Source organism: Oreochromis niloticus, unplaced genomic scaffold (genome assembly GCF_001858045.2).
Source record: "Oreochromis niloticus isolate F11D_XX unplaced genomic scaffold, O_niloticus_UMD_NMBU tig00007821_pilon, whole genome shotgun sequence".
NCBI lineage: Eukaryota > Metazoa > Chordata > Actinopteri > Cichliformes > Cichlidae > Oreochromis > Oreochromis niloticus.
Window position 1 is genome coordinate 17,162 of NW_020328785.1, and position 8,883 is coordinate 26,044.

The 8,883-nt window shown below is 40.8% G+C and overlaps 1 long non-coding RNA gene across 1 annotated transcript; it reads right to left on the reverse strand.

Annotated features, from left to right (window-relative positions):
- Nucleotides 1–4,541: 4,541 nt before the first annotated feature.
- Nucleotides 4,542–7,895, reverse strand: LOC112845545 (uncharacterized). The gene is made up of 3 exons (XR_003218385.1): nucleotides 6,011–7,895; nucleotides 5,592–5,926; nucleotides 4,542–5,245 (listed from the first exon to the last, which is right to left on the reverse strand). It is a non-coding gene; the product is annotated as an uncharacterized LOC112845545 (long non-coding RNA).
- Nucleotides 7,896–8,883: the final 988 nt, after the last annotated feature.

Genomic DNA, 8,883 nt, shown 5'->3' on the forward strand with positions numbered 1-8,883 from the left:
CAGGAGCCCACAAACAGATCCAAGACCTGAAACATAAGGAGAGTGGAAAGAAAGTGTTGTGCAATATCGAGGGAACTTCCAGGTTTCCACGCCAGCTGTGACGGACACTTAGAAGGAGGTGAGATGGATATCAGAGTGCAGGAGCCCAGGAACAGATCCAAGACCTGAAACATAAGTGGGTGGAAAGAAAGCGTTGTGAAATCTGGAGGGAACCTCCAGGTTTCCACGCCGGCTGTGACGGACACTTAGAAGCGGGTGAGATGGATATCAGTGTGCAGGAGCCCACAAACAGATCCAAGACCTGAAACATAACGAGATTGGAAAGAAAGCGTTGTGAAATCTGGAGGGAACCTCCAGGTTTCCACGCCGGCTGTGACGGACACTTAGAAGCGGGTGAGATGGATATCAGAGTGCAGGAGCCCAGGAAGAGATCCAAGACCTGAAACATAAGGAGATTGGAAAGAAAGCGTTATGAAATCTGGAGGGAACCTACAGGTTTCCACGCCGGCTGTGATGAATGCTTACAAGTGGGTGAGATGGATATCAGAGTGCAGGAGCCCAGGAACAGGTCCAAGACCTGAAACATAATTAGATTGGAAAGAAAGCGTTATGAAATCTGGAGGGAACCTCCAGGTTTCCACGCCGGCTGTGATGAATGCTTACAAGTGGGTGAGATGGATATCAGAGTGCAGGAGCCCAGGAACAGGTCCAAGACCTGAAACACAAGGAGAGTGGAAAGAAAGCGTTGTGAAATCTGGAGGGCACCTACAGGTTTCCACGCCGGATGTGATGGATGCTTACAAGCGGGTGAGATGGATATCAGAGTGCAGGAGCCCACGAACAGGTCCAACACCTGAAACATAAGGAGTTTGGAAAGAAAGCCTCCTGAATTCTTGAAATTTTTTAAAGATGCTTCATCTCCCAACCCAGAAGCTCCTTTAGCCCTCTGCGAATGCCCGCCGTTTTTTTTTTTTAGTTTAACTGATGAAGATTCATAAAAATGTAAAAAAAAATGCTGAGCAGGAGCTGAATAAAACTGGTCATACACTCTGCGATCTTTTCAGTCACGTTATTCAGCTTCTGCTCAAACTGCACGATTGATTTGCAGGGGTTAGAAGTTCGTAGGTAATGCTGGGCATACACTGTGCGATTTTTGGCTAATTTTGAGCCGAGTCTTTCAGTCATGCGACCGTTTTGGTGACCGGCCCGAGTTTTGCCTTCATCGTGCATCGTGTTGTATACATGGGGTAACAAGAAGCGATTAACACCTCGACCAGCTCCCGATCATCAATCGTTTGGTCATAAGAAAATCAAGCCTGTTTGTAATCCTGTCGGCCATCGTGAGGGTCACTGCAGCCTCTCACACTGCGCACGCGCAAACACAGAAATGAAGGCGAAAAGACGGAGCAGCACAGTAGTGCAGCATGTGATCTGGACACAAGCGATGAAAGCACAACTTGTAGAACTTTTGCAAGCTCTTCCGAGCCTTTTCGATGTCTCCTCACAAAATTATCACGACCACAACAACCGTGAAAATATTTGAATGGACATTGCTGCTCAATCACAGCTGCCTGATCAATATTTTTCATTAGCAATTTAGCACAGTTGATGGTGGTGGTGTGTGTGTCTGTGTGAGTGAAAGACAGAGAGGGAGAGAGAGGGACAGATTGATGCTTAGTGTGAGCACTCAGGTCGCATCAGAGCATCGGGCGTATAGTGTGAGACCCTGCATCGTGACCTACGAACTTCTAACCCCTGCGAGTCAATCGTACAGTTTGAGCAGGCGCTGAATAACGCCACTGAAAAAAATCGCACAGCGTATGCCCAAGGCTCCGCCGATGCTGATGGAAATGGACAAAACGTTAAGAAACGCAAAGCCAGAGGAACAGACTAACACACACTAATGCTGGTTTTGACTTCTATTTATGCCCTCAGTAGGCGTAACCTAACGGCCGCACTTCAAAGCACGGCCGAACTTCAAAGCACTCAGCCTTTTGACGCGTCATGTAATCTTCCTTCTAATGGCGCAACTCCTCCCACTCATTCATAATCCGACCTCCACGTTTGCACTCGTCCTACAAGAGCTCCCAAATTTGAACATCACTGATGTTCATCGGATTTACAGAGTGACGACAAACCCCGTCAGCATGTTAAAGGATTTAAGTTATATGCTGCATCATATATACACAACTACGAAGGTAAGAAAACGTAAATTAACCGACAAAGAAACGTTAGCTAACGTGAAATGCAAACACTACGTTACTCCGCTATGTGTTTCATTTGATGTCAATTCTCTACATTACATGTTTCCTTAAACGGTGTTTATAGTTGAGGTTTAACTAATGTCACTTTTGTTGTTAGACACTTTTATAATAGCGTTAGGTAGTTGGCTAACTAAGCAGGTAGTTAACTACCCAATGCTACTCTTGCTACGTGTAAAGTATATATGTTTAAGACGTGTTGACATGAGTAGTACAGAAATAATGCTAATGGTTCTTGTATCTTTATTCAGTGTCCAAAAAAACACAGGTTGACAGGGGAGGTCGGTGTGAGAGCCCTGTGCTACAGGTCAATGAGGAAGAGTGAGGCACCACACAGACTAAGTGTAGGCAGGAAGCTGTGTAAAGTTGTTAATCCCTGTTCAGTGGGGTTCAGTTCATTTAAGCATTAGTTAAGTTCATTCCTGAAGGCCCATCAACTTGAATGTTTTCCTTGTCCCCCTGCTTTATCACACCTAATTTGACTAGTCAGATGTGTTTGGGTGATCAGAAACAAATTTACACCAAGTTAATACTGCAAATATACACAATCTAAGTTATTACAGTTATCAAGGATGGTTAAATTGTTTTAATAGGGAGAGAAGGAAACACTAAGCATTCAGGAGGGTAAGCCTGTAGGGGTCAGTAACCATAACACTGAACTATGTTCCTGTTTGGCTCTTCCATGAAGATGATGTTACATTTTTAATTTTAGTTCTTTCTTCTTAGATTAAGCTTCTGGATTCATCGCCAGTGCTCCTGTGTGGCAGGTGCTGTTATGTGCAATCACACAGTGGCACTGCTCTTCCAAACAGCACACTACTCACAACTCAGAGTGCCGGTTGTCCCCCTGTGCATAGCTGCACCGAATCTGAACAGCAATGGCACAAGCCACGGACAGTGGTAATTTAAATAAGGTTAAAGTTTTTGAATTAGACCATGTTTACATATGAACAGCAACACCATCCATAGTAAATGTGTCTTCTGTTAGGGTGTGAAGCCAGGACCTATCAACTCTATGATCTTCACTAAGCCGGTACCAAATAGGATGGCCCAGACTGGAGTACGGTAATTAGATTTGTAAAATTTGGTTTCCTGTGTTACAAATGCATGTTGCTATTTGTTCATACATGCATGTGTCAGAATAGGTATTAATTTACATACAACATTACACTTTCTGAAGACGGCTAACTCAGTCATGTACATATATACATCCCAGTCTCTAACTTATGCACCACTGTTTCACACTTTTTAGTTTAGTTGTTGTTCAGTATAATAACCTTCTTCCTTACATTATTGTCATTGATGTTTTCTTTAGGAGTGGATTCTACAGAGGCATTGTGGGTCCATTACCAGATCCCTGACCTGACAAGCCCCTTGTGGAAAGTGCCTTTGGGCTGGTGCAGGAGGGCAGTGTTCTGTCATGTCAGCAGCCGGTTTTGACAACCCGGTACATCACACTACACCGTGATGCACCACCAACACCGCACTTGCCTCTGGAGGGGTATGACATCAAGGAAACCCTGCTCGCTCAGACAGCCTGTGATATTTTCTCAAACCACTGCGCTGAACAAGTTTCCAAAGAACATGCTGTGTGACACAATATCCTTTAACCTGTTAACCTGTGGCTTCTGGAAGAAACTCGGGTGAGTCAGTCACTGCAAACACATTTGTATCATCAAGTGTTTGTCAAATGAAAATGATATGTTTTTCTACACTTAGGATAATTTTCTATGTTGCAGTGCAGTAAAGTGCATGTTTCTTCTGTGTTCAATCATACATGTTCTAATTGTTATAAACAGAAAAAATCTTTTCTTACTTAACTGCTTGATTCTTAACTTGTTTAACTGAAACATGATGAAATGTCATAGTATTATTTTTTTAAATGTCCTTGGCAGTGCATGTGTCCGCATTGTAACTTACTAATAAAAAGTCCTGTGTGTACTTTGGTGTGTGTTTTATGTTATTTTATTGCAAATAAATAATAGTCATTTGATTTTACAGTTACACACAATCTTATATCTCTGGCATGGCATGGCAAGGCAATATCAGGTACATGCAATTTGAAACCTGACATTCCAGAGCAAAGCATGAAGCACACAGCACGTGGTCAACGTGACTCATATGGAGACTGACAACATTACAAGGTATAAAGGAAATTGAGGACTTAGCCACAGAAAAGACTTTTTTCCTTTTTTTGTTACAATAACTCAAAGGTCAACTATGATTTTTAAATTAATATCATAGGTGTGAGTTTAGAGTTCAGATTTTTTCTGCACATTCTTTCTTTTGTATTTAATTATGATGGTAAATACATTTTGCAACATATCTGCCTGCACTTGCTCTTAAAGTAGGAACAGTTCACCTTTCCAGCTGTATTTTTAATACTGATGAGTTTACTTTAATTGTTAGCCTATTGGTCAAAATGTATTGTTCTTCTGATTCATGTGTAATGCTTTTCTCAAATAATACATCCACATTTCAGCACGTAAGCAGCTGTTTGTCTCAGTATTACCTGATAACATACTGAGGCCTGCTGATCACGAAGTATGTGGGAAATAAAAGCATGTTAGGAAGAGACTTGGGCCACTTTCAGTTCGCGCCTGCTTTCTCTCCAACGCCTTGGCTCAAAGAATGTGCTGATGCTGAAGTTGACCTCGACCTTGTGAGCCAATTTTGTTTCATGTCCCACTTCACATGCTGCAGATGCTCCTGCAGCTCAGTCTTCTCATTGTTTGCAGGGATAACCATTTCATTTGAGGAAGAGGAGCAGGAATGTAGTCCAAAGACAAATGGATGTGGAGAGGAACACTGGGACTTTCTCTCTTTCTATCTCTGTTTTTTTTCAGTTGCTAGTTTCCCCTCAAGAGGAATGAGCTCATGTTTGTGGGCTCTGTTGCCACATGTTGTGGTTCACTTTCTAGAATAAGGATGAGTTAGTTTCTGGTCAGACCACAGAGAAGCAGCCAGAAAGAAAACGTGCTTCCCTGTCAAGAACAAACACAAAACATTTGCATGACTTAGTGTAATTACTTGAGTACAGAGATTAGACTTAAAGTAGGATCATAATAATTTGTGATTTTTAAAAAAAATTATTGTCAAAGGGAACTTATTATGCTCATTTCCCTTTTTTAAAACAATTCCTGCATTTTACCAGAGCGGTTTTGCATGATTCACAGTTTTAAAAAAATCCTTAGCTTTTTGGCTGAGATAAGCATTTAGAGACATTCCATTCACCTGAAGTAATTTACAGCCAATAGTATAGCAAAACTGCCTGAACGAGGCATGACGGAGACACACTTTCGTGTTTTTTATGCAAAATTCTGACCCTACCTTCTGAATGTTGCTCATATTGTTTTTCCAGTCTTCTAATTTCCAATTTTGGTGAGCCTGTGCTGTCTTAGTTGACAGGAGTGGGACCTGATGTAGTCTTCTGCTGTTGTAGACCATCTGCTACAGGATTCAATGTGTTATTCAGAGATGTCTTTCTACACACCTTGGTTGATATGAGTGGTTATTTGAGTTATTTCTGCTTTCCTATTATCTTGAAGCAGTCTCGCCATTCTCCTCTGACCTCTGACATCAACAAGGCATTTTTACTCAAAGGACTGCTGCTCACTGCATATGTTCCTCTTTTTAATCCCCAGAGATGGTTGTGTGGGAAAATCCTAGCAGATCAACAGTTTCTGAAATACTCAGACCAGCCTGTCTTACACCAACAAATATGCAAAGTTTAAAGTTACCTAACTCACTTTTCTTCCCCAAAAAAGTATGTGGATCCTTTAATATAACTGGAAGAATTTCTATCCTGCTTGTTCAGAATCATTATTGCTTAGGAAAAGAAATGCACAGAGAATACTTTTGCTAAATGTAGTCTTTTCGGTGAGGTTAGGATAGCACTTCAAGTGCAGCATCATCCTGGATTTAGGTGTCAAGACTGATATGCATCTTTCTCTCCCTGTGGCTTTTTACATCTGGAATCAAACAGAATTGCAACTCATGAAAGAATTGTTTCCATACAAACATGCAGACTGCCTTCCAGTTTAACTCCACTCCTCAGCTTGTATAAAACCCTTTATAGTTCACTCTGTCTCCCTGCCCCAAAAAGCCACAGTACAACCAGAGATTATATATGCCAAGTAATGAGATGAAGAATAGGGACGATGGCATGTGGAGTTGATGCTGAGGAGAATTTACAACATCTGCCTTCTTTGTTGTGGCAAATGCATGAGTTGGACCAATGTTTTGATTAATTTCATGTCTGAACCAGACATGAAGAACCCTCGGTTTCTTGTTATGAAACTGAGTGCTCTTATGGGATGAACAAGAAAATAATCTCATATATTGTAATTCAGAAAAAAATGAGAAATGAGAAAAATATATATATAAAAAAAAGCCAAAAGAAAACACCGGTCATATCTTTAGAAAGCAACATTATGCCACAGACTGTCACTGTTGTGAGTCCATCCATTAGTTTGCAAAAACTTGTTATGAAGCCTCAAGCTGTGCACTTTTGCCGTGACAGTCTAGACATGTTGAATCTGGGATGTGACAAGTGAGTGTGGATTTCACTGTTTAATTGAGGCACACGCTCAAAGGCTTGCAAGTTGTCAGTTACACAAAGGAGAACATAATTTATACAATGAAAGTCACATTGTATTAAATAAGACTTGAAACTAGTGACTCTGGCCACGAATTCATCAGGAAAGTGTTTCCTGAGGTTGTGGATCAAAGTCTTTGTTTTCCAGACTTCCATAGAAGAAGAATTATTTTCGAAACCAAATGAGTTCCCTCCTCACGGCCATCAGGAATACTGAAAGCTGAATTACTGGCTTCACTTTCCAAACGCCAAAGCTACATTCATGTTTTATATGCAGTCTATGGTTCTGGCATTTATTGTTACTGTGACTGTGGAGTGTCCCTTGTGTTAACGGCACAAACTGCTGACAACAATCCATGAACGCTCCAACCTCCTGAAAGAATTCACTGTCAAAGTCTTGTGTTCATCTATGGTAGGTCAGCTACACAGTATTACACAGGTGGTTCTAATGTTAAAATCTTTCTCCTGAGATACAAAGTTTGAATTATCATGTGCCATGATAACTTACAGATCTCACTGTGCCATATTATCCCAGTAGAGCACTTTGATCAACGACTACAGGCTTGCTTGTCGTTCCTAGAGCCTCTAAAAGTAGAATGCGAGGCAGAGCCTTCAAGTCTCAGGTTCCTTTGTAGAACCATTTACACTTTGGATTCAGGAGACAGACGTCCCCTGTATTTTTAAGGTTAGCCTTAAAGTGTTCCTTTTGAAACATCACTTAGTTATGCATCTTACATCAGTCTGTTGGAGGCCTTCCCATGATGGACACAGCATTTCTTCTCCACGTGTCTATGTGCCACTGCTGAACGTCATTAACAATGCCCTCTCTCTCCTGTAGTCTGTGTTTTGTTGATTGTTCTTCCTCTTTTATGTTTTTTCTTTAACCTACGAGCTTGGTTCTGCTGAATGGTTCTTCCTATTAAATGGGAGTGATTTTTGGACTTCTCTCTGGTATTGTATGGCCTAGCTGATGATATAAAGCACTTTGAGGTGGGTGGTGTTATGCATTGGCTCTGTAACTGAACTAGCTAATTATTCTGTATGTTAAAAATAAAAAAAATATAAGAGAACCAATTATTTATCTTGTATTTTTAAAGGTTTTTTTTTTTCAGAATCATTTACAAAATGACTGCATCCATACTCAATAGTTTTCAGGTACAAAATGTTGTTTTCATCCTTTGATTAAACTCATTGGCACAATGGGGTGTGATATCACACCAGAGAGAAATGTGAACAGGCAAAGGTCTCCCCATGATTTCCAGCCTATTCTATGGACTAAAATTGACTAAAATTATTATTTTAGTTTCATCAGATCTCTCCATTGTGAACTAAAATGGCTCAAAAATGATCAATATATTAAAAACATTTGCTCTCTCTGGAAAAAAACCCTCACTCACTATCAGAAAACATCTGATCTTGTGGTTAGAGACAAAAAAATATACTTGAAACATCAGTACAATAGTCTACATGCGTGTAAAAGTAGTCCCTCTTGCATACCTTCACGCTTTGATGTATCAAATAAAAAGTTAAAGTCTTACTTTCCTGCAGGATAACTGAAACCATGTTGACACGACTTCACAGCCTTATTCAGACTGCCGCCACGGGGGGATTTTTCATCCAATCATTTTACATCCGTTTCACATGTGAAACAATCATACACGTGATTACAGCTAGAAGCTGTCAGTCAAAACACCTATGTGCTGTACACCTCCACATGCCTCAGCTGTGTGATCTCTGTGACACACCACACACACACCCAACTTAACTTCCTCCCTCTCTTTTCTTTCACCTGCTGACGTGCAGCGATTTCCTGCTTCCAATTCCCCTCCACAAATCTGCAGAAATAATATTGATATTATTTAGGATGAGCAGGGATGTTTTCTTTTTTGTGAGACATTAAAAGGAGAAGACTGTTAGAAAGTCTTTCAGAGTGATTGGATCAATCTTTCAACCTGCAAAATCAAACTTTCTGATTGTTGTTAAGATGCTAATTCCCCACTGGTGTATTTTTGATCACATGAATGC